The sequence below is a fragment of the Podarcis pityusensis genome (assembly GCF_964106645.2).
Source record: "Podarcis pityusensis genome assembly, chromosome: 6".
In the NCBI taxonomy this organism is placed as follows: domain Eukaryota; kingdom Metazoa; phylum Chordata; class Lepidosauria; order Squamata; family Lacertidae; genus Podarcis; species Podarcis pityusensis.
This window is the reverse complement of record NC_138030.1, coordinates 85,196,459-85,212,929: the sequence shown is the minus strand read 5'-3', so window position 1 is coordinate 85,212,929 and position 16,471 is coordinate 85,196,459. Positions and strand designations below refer to the sequence as shown.

General features: G+C 43.5%; 3 long non-coding RNA genes across 5 annotated transcripts; 2 read left to right on the top strand and 1 right to left on the bottom strand.

The window, feature by feature from the left end:
* The first annotated feature begins 2,501 nt into the window (after positions 1–2,501).
* On the top strand, positions 2,502–4,782 carry LOC308480650. Its single transcript, XR_013988188.1, has 2 exons — positions 2,502–2,705; positions 3,873–4,782. It is a non-coding gene; the product is annotated as an uncharacterized lncRNA (long non-coding RNA).
* Positions 4,783–4,827: 45 nt separating this feature from the next.
* Positions 4,828–11,461, bottom strand: LOC308480638. Of its 3 annotated transcripts, none has more exons than XR_013988164.1 (3): positions 8,499–11,461; positions 6,048–7,330; positions 4,828–5,444 (listed from the first exon to the last, which is right to left on the bottom strand). It is a non-coding gene; the product is annotated as an uncharacterized lncRNA (long non-coding RNA). The 3 variants fall into 3 exon arrangements; XR_013988165.1 differs by lacking the exon at positions 4,828–5,444 and having other exon boundaries at positions 5,459–6,247; positions 6,412–7,330; XR_013988166.1 differs by lacking the exon at positions 4,828–5,444 and having other exon boundaries at positions 5,462–7,330; positions 8,499–9,331; positions 9,812–11,458.
* Positions 11,462–11,499: 38 nt separating this feature from the next.
* LOC308480691 lies at positions 11,500–12,674 on the top strand. The gene is made up of 2 exons (XR_013988234.1): positions 11,500–11,942; positions 11,982–12,674. It is a non-coding gene; the product is annotated as an uncharacterized lncRNA (long non-coding RNA).
* Positions 12,675–16,471: the final 3,797 nt, after the last annotated feature.

Sequence of the window (16,471 nt, the reverse complement as noted above, 5' to 3'; positions counted from 1 at the left end):
TCCGGGACAGCAGCGGGACACGGCGCTGGGATAAGGGAGTTTCCCACCAAATAAGGGACGGTTGACAGCTATGGCCAGATGACGTCAGAGTTTTGGTGAAACTGTGACCCCTGCAGGTAAGCGTGCCTAGGGCTCATTTTCGGGGTGCGGTGAAACTTGGGGTTTTTACTACCAAATGTTGAATTGAGACGTTTGCCTGCATTTTGTGCCCGCTTTGAAGTTAATCAGACAATGTGCCCGTGTTGGTTGGGGCGCTGAACACTCATTTTGTGGGGGGCCGTGAAGGATGGACTTTTCACTGTCAAACAATGCAGGGAGCCTTTTGCACTTGTTTTGCGCTGGTAGCAAAATGAAACGACAGGTAGCCTTTCATGGGAACAACTCCAAATCATCACGTAATTTGGAGTGAGGCATCACCTATTTTTATTTTTGGACTGCAATTTTGTGCAAGCATGGTAGATCACAAGAGGTGTATGTGCACATGTGAACAAATGCCCACGGATCTCTGGTTTCCTGGCTTGGAGCAACACACACACACACATGGCTGCTGTTTTGTGCAAAGCTGGTAGATTGAGAAACTTGTATTTTTTATTTTTATTCCCTACCATTACTCATTGTATACATATGACTGTATTTCATCTGATCCATCTACTACAATTACAGTGGTGCCCCGCAAGACGAATGCCTCGCAAGACGGAAAACCCGCTAGACGAAAGGGTTTTCCATTTTGGAGGTGCTTCGCAAAACGAACTTCCTATGTGCTTGCTTCGCAAGACGAAAATGTCTTGCGAGTTCCTGCGGGGTTTTTTTCCTTTCCCCCCCTTTTTCCCAAGCCGCTAAACCGCTTATCAGCTGATGGCTAAGCTGCTTATCAGCTGATCTTTAAGTCGCTTAACAGCTGATGGCTAAGCCGCTTATCAACTGATCTTTAAGCCGCTTAACAGCTGATGCTAAGCCGCTTATCAGCTGATCTTTAAGCCGCTTAACAGCTGATGCTAAGCTGCTTATCAGCTGATCTTTAAGCCGGCTAAGCCGCTAATACTGTAGCGCTAAGCCGCTAAACCTCTAATGGGCTTGCTTCGCAAGACGAAAAAACCCGCAAGACGAAGAGACTCGCGGAACGGATTCTTTTCGTCTTGCAAGGCACCACTGTATTAAGTTTGCAGATGATACTACCACAATGGGTCTAATTACAGGTGGAGATGAATCAGCGTACAGGGAGGAGGTTTAAAAAGTATCTACATGGTGCCTAGAGAATAACTTGCACCTAAATATTAGCAAGGCAAAGGAGATGGTGTTGGACTTTCGGAGGAAGAGAGGGGAACTAGCCCCATTGTATATCGGGGGTGGGTTGTGTGGAGAGAGTCTCTTCTTTTAAATTCCTGGGAGTTTACCTTAGTGAAGACCTCACTTGGAAAAACAATATAACTCAGGTGGTTAAGAAGGCCCAACAGAGACTCAATTTCCTCAAGGTCTTGCGAAAGAACAATGTTAAACAACAATTGATGACCTCCTTCTACCGGTCCACAATAGAAAGTGTCCTCTCATATTGTGTCACAGTGTGGTACGTTGGCTTGACAGCCATGGATAGAAAGTCTTTACAGAGGGTGGTGAACACAGCACATATCATGGGCTGTCCCCTGAGCCCACTAGATGACATTGCAAGGGATCGATGCCTTAGGAGAGCGAGAAAAATGGAAAATATTTAAGGATTATATAAGATCATATTGTACCAACCACACCATATTAGCAGAACTTGAGTGATACTTGTAAACACAACAAATACCATTTGTGGAGTAGACGGGAACAATATTAAAGAATATAAAACTGTGCGGAAAAACGACAGTATAAACAGTACAATGATAATGATTGGAAGACTCGTTTGGTCAGAAGTCTGTTTTATTTAAGTATTAATTGGGAAGATTAAGTTTTTTATGCATGTAAATCTGCTTTTTCTTCTTTCTTCTTTCTGTATTTTCTTCTTTTCTTTTTTTCTTAATTGTTTTTTTCTTTTTGTAGTATGAGATTGTGAATTCTTTGTAAATTCTTTGTATATGTGTGTAATTTAACCTAATAAAGATTTTATTTTAATTTTTTAAAAAAGGAGAGCGAGAAAAATTCTCAGGGACGATTCACACCCCGGCCAGCACCTCTTTAATCTTCTACCCTCGGGCAGGAGATATAGAAGTATAATCAGTCGTACCAACAGGCTCAAAAACAGATTCTATCTGTGGGCTGTTAGGCTGCTGAACGGAAAATAATATAGTGCAACTGACTTTCGGGGTTGGTGTGTTGTGTGACAAGCACACAGAGTGCAGTGAGATTGTTTGTTTGGGGGGGAGGGTCAGTTAATTTCATTGCACACAGGTTGTACCTTGACAATAAATGTATTATTATTATTATTATTATTATTATTATTATTATTATTATTAAAATAATAGATAAACTAAAGGTGTGTGCTTACAGGTAAACAGTGTGCATGAACATTATGACCTCAGGCAAGAAACAAGAAAATGCAGTTGGTCCCTCTTAACTGACATTCTTAACTGAACAGAACTGAAGGGAGGGGCTGGTTCTGGAGCAAAGCTGTTTAGATTGGTTTTGGGTGGATGTGAGGAGGATGCCTCAAACATCTTGGGCTTTGCTTCTCAACTTATTCTGCCTTCTGGGACCCCCCAGCCCAACACCAACCACCTCTTGGATAGGTGAGCATGCAGATATTTTGGAATCTGAGTGTGGGGCAAGATGACCGCGTATGAAAGCTCATTTTAGCACAAGTGCTGGCCCCTTTTCCCTACCTCTCTCCCCACTCTTGGCTGGCCAGAGAACGCATCTGGTTGCACTAGACTCTGAACGGACAATCACAAGCTGGCCAGCTCCTTGTTCAGGGTCTCCAAGAGAGAGAAAAGGGAACCTCAGTTACTATTTGCCTTCTGGGGCCAATGTCTCACTCCCAGAGCAGCAATACTTACGGCTGCTGCACAACAGCCTCAGGACATTCAAGGGATCATGACCCATCCAGATCAAAGCACACAAGCCCTGCCCACCAGATACCAAGCACTCTACTGGGAAATTATGGGTTTTTTAATTGGCTGAACAATTAGAATTTCAGACCTTGGGATTTCTTAAACATACACCTTCCTCTACCTTGTGTCCCTGCTGAGGAAAGCCAGCCCTGGCTTTCTTCCTTTGAATTGCTGAATCATGAACTCTGTACATGCACAGAGGCTATATCGCTTGAAAGCAAGACCAAAGCCAAAGTAAAACCCCAAAGATGGGCAAGATGGGGCATATCTCTCCAGGGAGTGTTGCCACCTGGCTCGATGGGATATTGCTTAAGGCCAATGAAAGCCCAAGCAGGGATTCCTAATGGGGGAAGTTGCTGTCGTATACTAGAGGAGCAGGATCAGGAGGCTAACTTGGACGCCTGAGAACAGAACAAAGCAGCAGCAAAACAACTACATTTTATAAATATATAAAAAATTATTATTGGTTTTCACGCTTATCACATAAAAAAAAGAAAAACAAGAAAAAAGAAAAACATTACCCCCCACAAAAAACAAAGAAAAACACATAAAAATAAATTTTAACTTCCTGACTTCCTTGAATCCCCTCTAACTGAATTTCATTATATCACCTATTTAGCAGTTCTCCAAATTCATATTTCTAATAATATTAACTTCTTTCATTTACTAACTTCTTCTCCTTTATTAATATTCTAATCCTTAATATTTATATTTGTTTTTGGGGGACAGGGAGCGGGTTATTATTACAATAATCCTGCCAGGGTTCTTATCTGTTTACAATTTGTCTGCAATTATTCAATAAACCATTTCCATTCTTTTATTAAAAGTCTGTTCTCTTGCTCCTAGAAACGGTCAGCATACAACAGAGACTGCATCCTGGGAACAGCTTCGACTGGCCACCTAAACCAGGTGAGGGCGTCCAAGGAGTCTCAAATGCTCAGTGAGTTTGGAACTTCCCCTGTGTGCAAAGACCGGCTCTGGCAGATTGAGCAGACGAGACCAAGCGTGGGCCCAGTGGTCAAGAAGGTGGTTTCTGCATGTGCTGTGAAGGGGAATTAGGGGCAGATGGGGCTCACCAACCTAGAAAGGTAGCCCATCGAGGAGAAGGAAAACTGATCCTAATTTGCCTTGTGGGATATCTTCGGGAGCTGAAAAGGCTAAGGAAAACCCTACACAAATCTGGAGTGGAGTAACTCAGGCGGTTGGATGGCGCCGTTTACAACCCCTTCTGACAACTCCTGCAGCCCAACTGGTGCCTAACTCTGCTTTCCTTGGAGCCACATCTGCAAGGCCAAGAGAGGGAGTCTTGTCATCTGGGAAGCCCAGGACCTCCAGACACACTGCCTGGGCTTGCTCTCTGGAGAGGTCACTTTGGGACTGCTAACACCGTTGCTTGACGTTTGACCGCACTCTGCTGCTTCTCGAGACAGACAAATGCCAACATTAAAAAACTATTTGAAAGAATTTTATTTCGTTCACAAAAGACAATCTGGCATGTGATTAGGATAAAGGTTTTCAGACAACGGGTGACACGTTTATTGATCCAGCTTGGAAGTCTCTGTCTTGTCTTCGCACATGCGCAGTTCCATCTAGGAGCAACAACAAGGGAAGGAGCCAAACTGTCGACTCCTGCAGCGAGACTCAGGATTTCCACCCATGCTCACAAATGTAGGAAAAAGCACCCCATAGGACAAAAGGATGATCACAGACTAGCATGTTCATAAGGGAACTTTATTAGAATAATAATATTTATTTATTTATTTCTCTATTTGGGTTTGTAGGGAAGGGGGAACTGGGTCTTGGTGGGGGAGGGAGATCTGTGCTAGAGCTGCTGGCCTCACTGTTGTGGCTTCCTGGAAAAGAAAAGAAAAGATTTTTAATTTTCCCATTTATTATTACGTTGATAGCCCATCTTTCCTGCAAGGATCTCCAGGTAGCTAACACTATTCTCCCTGCCTCATCCCATCCCCACAACAGGTAGATCAAGAGGCAGTGAGTACCCAAGGCCACCCATTAAATTCCATGGGTGAGGCGGGATTTGAATCCGGGTCCCCCAGTCCTAGTCCAGCAGTCTAAGTTGCGTTGCCAACCCTCTGAACTCATGGGCAGAGCTGCAAACCTGAGAGACTGCAGTGAGCGCTACACCATAATGGAAAAGGACAGAATTAAAGAGAAATTGTTCTCTCTCTTCTTCAAAAGGGATGTCCCTGAAGTCTTCTTGAATGTTGAATTGTTGGACAATCTTGAATTGTTGGACAAAAGCACCCCCAAGGATAAAATCATGATCAAAGACTTTATTAGAATAACAATAGAAATAATTATTAATTTATTTTTCTAACTGGATTTCTGGGGAAGGGGAACTGCGCAAAGGCAGGGGGAGAGCTGTGCTGGAGCTTATGGCCTCACTGCTGTCACTGCCTGGAAGAGAAAAGAAGAAAAAGGATTCTTAATATTTTCATTTATGAAGATCAACACTCACCACTGGTGGCATCCATCCCCTGGTCTCTCGGTCTCACATAAATTGTTCGCACTTTAATCTTTCTTCCATTTCTATCACGCATTCCTCCTTCAAACAGTCCAGGGGATGGATTTTGATGGAACGGCAACAGGAGGCCAGCAGTTCACCCAGCCTGCGCAGACTGCGGAATCTGGGGAAGAAGAGGGGAAATAGTCAGGAAATTGCTTCTAGTTACTTCCCTGATACTCTCTATCTCTGTGCTGAATTTGGTTCTCTATGTTTCTAAATCTTGAGGGATAGCATAAGAAGCAGAATGCAGAGAGAATGTGGAATCCTACTTACACTTTAGATGAAGAAAGTCTCTTCCTTGCACTAGAAAACATGTTTGCTTCCTCAGAAACGTCCTCCTCTCACATGGACTCTCAAATAATTGTTCTTCCCAAAGTCTTCATCCCATTCCTGAACTCTTCTTGAATAAGGGAGCTGCCTCTCCCCCACCCCCCTTCAGTGAGACAGATTCTCTCCGGCCTCCCTGTTCCTCATGAACAAAGATCAGCACTCACCATCCATGTTGGTATCGGTGGCATCCATCCCCTGGTCCCATGGTTTTACATATATCCTTTGGATTTTCACATTCTCCACCTTCTCGTTCTTTATGATGTTCACCTCCTCTCATTCATCCTTCTCACAGACCAGGGGATGGATCTTCGGCATGCGACAGCAGGAGACCAGCAGCCCATGGAGCCTTCTCAGACTTTGAAACCTAGGGAAGAAGAGGGAAAATAATCAGGGAATGTGTTCTAGATGCTTCCTTGATACTCTCTATATTTCCTTTCCTTTCTCCATCACCATCACAGTCTCCTCCTCCTCACAGTCCAGGGGATGGATCTTAGTGGCACGACAGCAGGAGACAGATCAACCACTCACCACTGGTAGAAGCACTGGTGGCATCCATCCCCTGGTCTCTCGGTCTCACATAGATGGTTCTCACTTTAATCCTCCTTCCTTCTACCACTACGCTTTCCTCCTTCAAACAGTCCAGGGGATGGATCTTAGTGGCACGACAGCAGGAGACAGATCAACACTCACCACTGGTAGAAGCACTGGTGGCATCCATCCCCTGGTCTCTCGGTCTCACATAGATGGTTCTCACTTTAATCCTCCTTCCATCTACTATGACGCTTTCTTCCCTCATACAGTCCAGGGAATGGATTTTGATGGAACGGCAACCGGAGGTGAGCAGCTCTCAAATCCTGCGCAGACAGGAAGATCTAAGGAAGAAAAGGAAGAAGGTCAAGAGGGCACACTCTTTGGTTAGGAAGGGTGCAACCACAAAACGTGTTTTGTTGGAGGCAAGAAGGCAACATCGGTTGGCTCTCCCACCACATATGGGAGCCTTGCGACCACCATCAAGCTCTGCTCCAGGCGTCAGGTGACCTGGGATTTCCACCCATGCCCACAACTGTTGGACAAAAGCACCCCCAAGGAATAACAATAGAAATATTTATTAATTTATTTTTCTAACTGGATTTCTGGGGAAGGGGAACTGGGCAAAGACGGTGGGAGAGCTGTACAGGAGCTTCTGGCCTCACTGCTGTCACTGCCTGGAAGAGAAAAGAAGAAAAAGGATTCTTAATATTTTCATTTATGAAGATCAACACTCACCACTGGTAGAAGCACTGGTGGCATCCATCCCCTGGTCTCTCGGTCTCACATAAATTGTTCGCACTTTAATCTTTCTTCCATTTCTATTACGCATTCCTCCTTCAAACAGTCCAGGGGATGGATTTTGATGGAACGGCAACAGGAGGCCAGCAGCTCTCGAATCCTGTGCAGACCGGAATATCTAGGGAAGAAAAGGAAGAAGGTCACGAAATGGATTCTAGTTATTTCCTCGATACTCTCTATCTCTGCACTGCAAGCCATTTTCCTCAAAGCATCTAAGGGGGCCCTGAGGACAATCTTTAAAAATAAATCTAACCATGACCTGGTTCCCTATGTGTCTAAATCTTAAGGGATAGCAAAAGAAACAGACTGTGGAAAGAATAAGAGATCCTACTTACAAGCAAGATGAAGAAATCTTCATTTCGTCCCAAAACACAAGTCAGAAACCAACTCCTCTCTCACTCACTAAACTCAAATAGTTGCTCTTCCCAAAGTTCTCAGCCAAGTCACTCAGCAGGGGACGTGTCACAATGAAGGACATGACACGATTACTTTCGCTACGTTGCTTAACAATGGGCATTGTTCCCCTTAACATTTATTTTTCAAATATATCTTCCAGTGGGTTAAGCGGTTTTATTCAATTTATTTAGAAAAGATCTAGAGCTGTCTTCATCCAGCAAGATGCATTTCTGGACAGGACAGGAAACACCTTGCAAACACACACACTTTTCAATATGGCGGGGTCACCAAGGGAAAACTCTTCTGGCCTAGACTCCCTTCTGGCCTATTTTTTCCAGTCCTTTTCCGTATTGAGATAATAATAACATTGATAATAGAAATAGTAACAATAATATTAGCACCGTTCATGCCACCTGCTAGCACCACCGAACAAAAAGGGGTCATTTCTCCACCTGGCACGCGTAAGGGCACGGCAAGGGGCGCTCCTAGCCAAGCTGTGCAGATGGCTAAAAAGATTAAGAAGAGGTGCAATCTTCGGTTAGGAAGTGTGCCTCCACAAAACCTGTTTCTGATGGAGGCAAGAAGGAAACATTGGTTGGCTCTCCCACCGCATTTGGAAGCCTTGCGACCACCATCAAGCTCTGCTCCAGGCGTCAGGTGATCTGGGATTTCCACCCATGCCCACAACTGTTGGACAAAAGCACCCCCAAGGAATAACAATAGAAATATTTATTAATTTATTTTTCTAACTGGATTTCTGGGGAAGGGGAACTGGGCAAAGACGGTGGGAGAGCTGTACAGGAGCTTCTGGCCTCACTGCTGTCACTGCCTGGAAGAGAAAAGAAGAAAAAGGATTCTTAATATTTTCATTTATGAAGATCAACACTCACCACTGGTGGAATCACTGGTGGCATCCATCCCCTGGTCTCTCGGTCTCACATAAATCGTTCGCACTTTAATCTTTCTTCCATTTCTATCACGCATTCCTCCTTCAAACAGTCCAGGGGATGGATTTTGATGGAACGGCAACAGGAGGCCAGCAGCTCTCGAATCCTGTGCAGACCGGAACATCTAGGGAAGAAAAGGAAGAAGGTCACGAAATGGATTCTAGTTATTTCTTTGATACTCTCTATCCCTGCACTTCAAGCCATTTCCCTCAAAGCATCTAAGGGGCCCCTGAGGACAATCTTTAAAAACTAATCTAACCATGACCTGGTTCCCTATGTGTCTAAATCTTAAGGAATAGCTAAAGAAATGGGAAAGAATAAGAGATCCTACTTACAGACGAGATGATGGTTTCATTTTTCCCCAAACCACAATTCACTTCTCACACTTTCCCTCTCTCACTCAATCTAATAGATGCTCTTCCCAAAGTTCTTAGCCAAGTTACTCAGCAGGGGACGTGTCACAATGGAGGACATGACACGGTTACTTTAGCTACCTTGCTTAACAATGGGCATGGTCTCACTGCTGTTACTGCCTGGAAGAGAAAAGAAGAAAAAAGATTCGTAATATTTTCATTTATGAAGATCAACACTCACAACTGGTGGAATCACTGGTGGCATCCATCCCCTGGTCTCTCGATCTCACATAAATCGTTCTCACTTTAATATTTCTTCCATCTACCACCACGCTTTCCTCCTTCAAACAGTCCAGGGGATGGATTTTGATGGAGCGGCAACAGGAGGCCAGCAGATCACCCAGCCTGCGCAGACCGGAACATCTAGGGAAGAAAAGGAAGAAGGTCACGAAATGGATTCTAGTTATTTCCTCGATACTCTCTATCTCTGCACTGCAAGCCATTTTCCTCAAAGCATCTAAGGTGGCCCTGAGGACAATCTTTAAAAATAAATCTAACCATGACCTGGTTCCCTATGTGTCTAAGTCTTAAGGGATAGCAAAAGAAACAGACTGTGGAAAGAATAAGAGATCCTACTTACAAGCAAGATGAGGAAATCTTCATTTCGTCCCAAAACACAAGTCAGAAACCAACTCCTCTCTCACTCACTAAACTCAAATAGTTGCTCTTCCCAAAGTTCTCAGCCAAGTTACTCAGCAGGGGACGTGTCACAATGGAGGACATGACACGGTTACTTTAGCTACCTTGCTTATCAATGGGCATGGCCTCTCTGCTGTTACTGCCTGGAAGAGAAAAGAAGAAAAAAGATTCGTAATATTTTCATTTATGAAGATCAACACTCACCACTGGTGGAATCACTGGTGGCATCCATCCCCTGGTCTCTTGGTCTCACATAAATCGTTCTCACTTAAATATTTCTTCCATCTACCACCACGCTTTCCTCCTTCAAACAGTCCAGGGGATGGATTTTGATGGCAACAGGAGGCCAGCAGATCACCCAGCCTGCGCAGACCGGAACATCTAGGGAAGAAAAGGAAGAAGGTCACAAAATGGATTCTAGTTATTTCCTCGATACTCTCTATCTCTGCACTGCAAGCCATTTCCCTCAAAGCATCTAAGGTGGCCCTGAGGACAATCTTTAAAAATAAATCTAACCATGACCTGGTTCCCTATGTGTCTAAACCGTAAGGGATAGCCAAAGAAACAGACTGTGGAAAGAATAAGAGATCCTACTTACAGACGAGATGAAGAAATCTTCATTATGTCCACAAACACACTCTCACTAAATTCACTCTCTCACTAAATTCTCACACTAAATTTAGAAATAGCTAAAGAAATGGGAAACCATCAAGCTCTGCTCCAGGCGTCAGGTGACCTGGGATTTCTACCCATGCCCACAACTGTTGGACAAAAGCACCCCCAAGGAATAACAATAGAAATATTTATTAATTTATTTTTCTAACTGGATTTCTGGGGAAGGGGAACTGGGCAAAGGCGGGGGGACAGCTGTACTGGAGCTTCTGGCCTCACTGCTGTCACTGCCTGGAAGAGAAAAGAAGAAAAAGGATTCTTAATATTTTCATTTATGAAGATCAACACTCACCATTGGTGGAAACACTGGTGGCATCCATCCCCTGGTCTCTTGGTCTAACATAAATTGTTCTCACTTTAATCCTCCTTCCTTCTACCCATACACTTTCCTCCTTCAAACAGTCCAGGGGATGGATTTTGATGGAGCGGCAACAGGAGGCCAGCAGCTCTCTCAACCTGCGCAGACCGGAGCATCTAGGGAAGAAAAGGAAGAAGGTCACGAAATGGATTCTGGTTATTTCCTCGATACTCTCTATCTCTGCACTGCAAGCCATTTCCCTCAAAGCAGCTAAGGGGCCCTGAGGACGATCTTTAAAAACAAATCTAAGCATGACCTGGTTCCCTATGTGTCTAAATCTTAAGGAATAGCTAAAGAAATAGGGGGAAGAATAAGAGATCCTACTTACAGACGAGATGGTTTCATTCTTTTCCCAAAACACAATTCGCTTCTCCCTCTTTCCCTCTCTCACTCAACTCTAATAGATGCTCTGTCCAAAGTTCTCGGCCAACCAATCAGCAGGGGACGTGTCACAATGGAAAACATGACTCCGTTACTTTAGCTACCTTGCTTAACAATGGGCATTGCTCCCCTTAATATTTATTTTTCAGATATATCTTCCAGTGGGTTAAGTGGTTTTATTCAATTTAGAAAAGAACTAGAGCTGGCTTCAGCCAGCACGGTGCATTTCTGAACAGGACAGGAAACACGGTGGAAGTCTTTTTAAAAAAAAACCACACACTTTATTTAAGGTAGATAAGGACAAGATGAAATTATACAATTGAATATAAATATAGATGGGAAATGACTATGTATTGTGAGTACTTATGTACTTTAAAAAAATTTCATCTATGATCTTTTTCTTTTACTTCTTTATTTTTCTTTTTTCTTTTTCTGATATCTTATCTTTCATTTCACTGCTTTATTGTGAATAGCATTTTATAGAGGTATAAATAACTGTAAATATGAAAAGAGACAAAATATTCTCTAATTTTTTCCCCCTTGGTTATATGTATTTTCTTTTTCTTTTGTATTTTCTTTTGTTGTAAATATGTATGTTTTCTAATTTGTACTTAATAAAAATATTTAAAATTAAAAAAGGGAGAAAAAAGAAACACCTTGCAAACACACACACTTTTCAACATGGCGGCGTCACCAAGGGACAACCCTTCTGGGCTAGACTATGGATGCTGTTTCTCACTTAATAGTTAAAAATAATCCTTCTCAACACCCTGTAGTAATCTGTCCAGTATTATGATGGACAGGAGCAGGACTTCACCCTTAAACCTCCTCATCCCCCTGTTTCTTTCAGTTTCTGCCCAGTGTGTTCTGCCAATAAACAGCTTTCCTTAGGTTGCAAGGAATTGAAATGTCATGAGTTTGTGGGTACCAGACTCCCCTTTGCCATGAGTTTGTGGGTGCCAGGCACTGAACCCCTGGACACTGAACATCTGGGGAGTTGATCTAAGCCTTGTTTAAATTTACCCAGTGCTTTTTTCTGGGGGGGGATGCAGGGGTACATATACCCCTAAACATTTTGTGAATCTAACAGGAGAAGAAACAAAGATTTTAGAATTTCTTCGTTTCTTCTCTAGTACGGTGAATCGTCAGTTCCAAAGCTGCCCCTCATTTCCATTCCCGGTGTTTCCTGAGTCTTAGACGGAAGCGAGCATTTAATGTGTGGAATGGGGATGTGTGGTGTTTTAGCGATGAAAGTTTGGCCTCATTGAGGGACAGTATTTTAATATGAGTAGGAAAATTACAAACTATTTTTCATCAACACAGCCAGAAAAGAAGTGTAAAGTTAATGAGGACTCTGTAAAAACAAAAGATGGGACAACGGTGTTGTGTAATATGAGGTAACGCATGTTCTTTGTACTTTTGTCTATTTACTGTTTTTATTTTCCTCAATTTGAACTGTAAAGTGGTGATTTCCTCAAGTCAAAATGAGAGTACCCCTAAACATTTTTAAAGAAAAAAAGCACTGAATGCTCCCCAAGCTCTTCGTTTGATTGTTGGTTATTAAAAACAGATTGAAACCATTTTATTTCATTCACAAAAGAAAATCTGACGTGATTATGATAAAGGTTTATATAATAAAGGTGACACGTTTATTGATCCTTTTTGTAAGTTGTTTTTTGTCTACTTTAATGTATTCTTTATATATAGTAATAACGGGGTGGGAAACAGTTTTGAATATGAAACTGGTGGGTGGCTGTCATTAATCCAGATCATTTTCATAGAATCAGAGAATCTGAGCGTTGGAAGGGACCCAGGGGTCATCTAGTCTAACCCCCTGCAATGCAAGAATCTCAGCGAAAGCATCCATGGCAGATGACCATCCAAGCTCTGCTTAAAAACCTCCATGGAAGAAGAGTCCATGGAGTCTGTGGGAGTCTGTTCCACTGCCAAACAGCTCTTACTGGCAGAAAGTTTTTCCGAATGTTTCGTGGGAATCTCCTTTCTTGTAACTTGAAGCCATGGGTTCGAGTCCTACCCTCCAGAGCAGCAGGAAAAAAGCTTGTTCCCTCTTCCGCGTGACAGCCCTTAAGATATTTGAAGATGGCTATCAGATCTCCTCTCGGTCTCCTCTTTTCCAGGCTAAACATACCCAGCTCCTTCAAGCGTTCCTCATAAGGCTTAGTTTCCAGACCCTTGATCATCTTGGTCGCCCTCCTCTGCACACGTTCCAGCTTGTCAACATCCTTCTTAAATGGTGGTGCCCAGAACTGGACACAGGACTCCAGGTGTGGTCTGACCAAGGCAGGAGAGAGCTGGACTATGACTTCCCTCGATCAGGACCCTGGACTTCCGTTGGTGCAGCCTAGAACAGCGTTAGCATTTTTCTGCTGCTGCACATTCCTTGTGGCCGAGAGTCAGAGTAACACCGGGACCCTTCAGTTCATGGTGTCAACATGACTGTCATTAACTCCAAGCCTCATGGCCATGTCTCTGAAAACACAAACAATCCCATCTTTTCAGAGCCTGCTATCATGGCTTCTTTAATCTTTGTGTATTGCTCCACCATGTGGCTGAATCATATAAAGCACTGACTTTTATGTATCTATTTTCACTTCCAAATGTTGCGGGGGGCCCTTTTCCCACAGTTTGGCGCCGCTTTGGAGTGAATCGGACAATGATAACTCCAAGATAAGTAATAATATTGGATGCATTAAGGACATCTCACAATGGGGCAGCAACAGACAAAGAGGAAACCATTCTGTCACACCCCATTTCTGTGCCACTGAAAAACGGCAGCTGTTAAATTTTGGTCTTTTGTCAGCATCTGGTTCTGTAGTTTTTCTGCTTTTTTTAAGCTCAGATCCTCTTTGGACAATCATTGTCTTTTTTAGCCATATTATATGACAACTATGATTATGGTCATGGTTACTAGTAAGATCTGCAACAGAGGCTGGAATCTGGAATGTTCTTTTTTTTAAATGATTTAAAAAAAAAAAATATCTGCGTAACAATTTAAAATAATTTTACATCCTTAAGATATCAGTGACTTTGCTTCTTCTCTTTCCATGGTTCATTTTACATATCATAAATCCCTGCATATTTTTCGAAAACTATACCGATCAGTTTTCCGTTATTGCATTCATCAAAAATTATTTTCATTTTTGAATTTATCTTAACGCTGCCAGTGTTTTCAGCTGTACACAATTCAATATATTCAATAAACTTTTTCCAATCCTCTTTAAATGTACAGTGGTGCCCCGCAAGACGAATGCCTCGCAAGACGAAAAACTCGCTAGACGAAAGGGTTTTGCGTTTTTTGAGTCGTTCCGCAAGACGAATTTCCCTATGGGCTTGCTTCGCAAGACGAAACGTCTTGCGAGTTCTTGCGAGTTTGTTTCCTTTTTCTTAAAGCCGCTAAGCCGTTAATAGCCGCTAAGCCGCTAAGCCGTTAAGCCGTTAATAGCTGCTAAGCCGCTAATAGCCGTGCTTCGCAAGACGAAAAAACCGCAAGACGAAGAGACTCGCGAAACGGATTAATTTCGTCTTGCGAGGCACCACTGTACTTCTTTTCTTATTCTATATGTTAAGCCTGCAAGTTGTGCATATTCTGTCAACTTAAGTTGCCAACCCTCTTTGGTTGGGACCTCACTCATTTTCCATTTTGGGGGTAACAAAACACAAGCCGCAGTTGCAGAGTACATAAATAACCTTTTTTTTGATACCTGGGAATTTCAGTCTGAATTATCCCCAACAAAAAGGACTCTGGGGTTTTTTTGGGGGGGGGGGGGATTACTGAATTACTTTTAAACGTGCTTTTCAATTCATCATGGATCATTTCCCAATACTCTTTTACCCTTTTACATGTCCACCACATATGAAAAAACATTGGGAGCTGGGCCAGATGTTCTGGGCATCTCTTATCTCTACACTTGAACCCCCTACTCACATTTTTCCAGTTTAGGAATGGTAAAGCTTTCAGGTTCATTGCGTGCGGGCAGATTGCTCAGTGATTACGAGTTTATCTCAGTGAAGACCTTACTTGGAAGATCAATACATCACAGGTGGTTAAGAAAGCCCAACAGAGACTCCATCTCCTCAGAGTATTGTGAAAGAACAATGTCAATCAACATTTGATGATCTCCTTCTACCGGTCTACAATAGAAAGTGTCCTTTCATACTGCATCACGGTGTGGTACGCTGGTTTGACATCATCTGATAGGAAGTGCCTACAGAGGGTGGTGCATACAGTACAAGATATTATGGGCTGTCCCGTGAATAGCGGAAGAACGTTGCCTCAGGAAAGTGAGGAAAATTCTCAGGGATGATTCACACCCTGGCCAGCACTTTCTTGATCTCCTGCCCTCAGGCAGAAGATATAGAAGGATGATTAGTCGCACCAACAGGGTAAAGAACAGCTTCTGTCCGTGGGCTGTTAGGCTGCTGAATGAAAAGATAACAACAGGGCAACTGACTTTTGGGTTTGGTGGGTGTGCGTCAGTAAATGAGGGGAATTAAGATTAAGAGAGCTGAGTGGGGGGTGCTCGTGTAATCTCACTGTATACAAGTCGTACAAGTGACAACAAAGCATTTCAATTTAATTTCAATTAATCATAGCGTTATCCAAAAGGGATGAGACTGTGGCTGCAAAGGATGCTCTCCAACGTAAACTCTTGGCTGCTCCCAAGTGGGGGGATGGGCATTTAACTAATGTGCTACTCTAGCCGAGCAACTGATCACAGGCTGCAATTCTCACAGTTCATCTGTCTGTTGTGCTTCTGCCCTGAACTCTGCCTTCTGCCGTTTTGAGAATACGCTTTCCAGAGGTATCTGTTTTATTTCCATAAACAGCGAGAAGGCACGATCATTAAGTGCGTGCAACTGGACCTCCATGCACCAGTAGCCATGGAAACTCCTCCGAGAGCTTCGGTTTCCTCCTCAAGAATTAATTTACATGAAAATGCAGGTGTGGGAGCAGCGCAGATCTCTAACAAGCAACGCTATTTATAGCACAGATCCATAGGCTTTTCAGAGACCGGGAGGCAGGGCTGAGGAGCCCATGGTGCCAGCAGGACACATCTGGGTTTGCCAGGGTTTCCATGGTCTCTGGCTGAAGAAGTTTTGCAGGGTTCTCTCCCCCCCCCTTCCACCCGCAATGTCTCAAGGCCCTGCTTTTCAGGTGGTTGAACTTGTACCACCTGATTTACTGCAAAGCACCACAGCAAGGGACGCGAGTGGCACTGTGGGTTAAACCACAGAGCCTAGGACTTGCAGATCAGAAGGTCGGCGGTTCGAATCCCCACGACGGGGTGAGCTCCCGTTGCTCGGTCTGCTCCAACCAACCTAGCAGTACGAAAGCACATCAAAGTGCAAGTAGATAAATAGGTACCACTCTGGCGGGAAGGTAAACGGCATTTCCGTGTGCTGCTCTGGTTCGCCAGAAGCGGCTTAGTCAT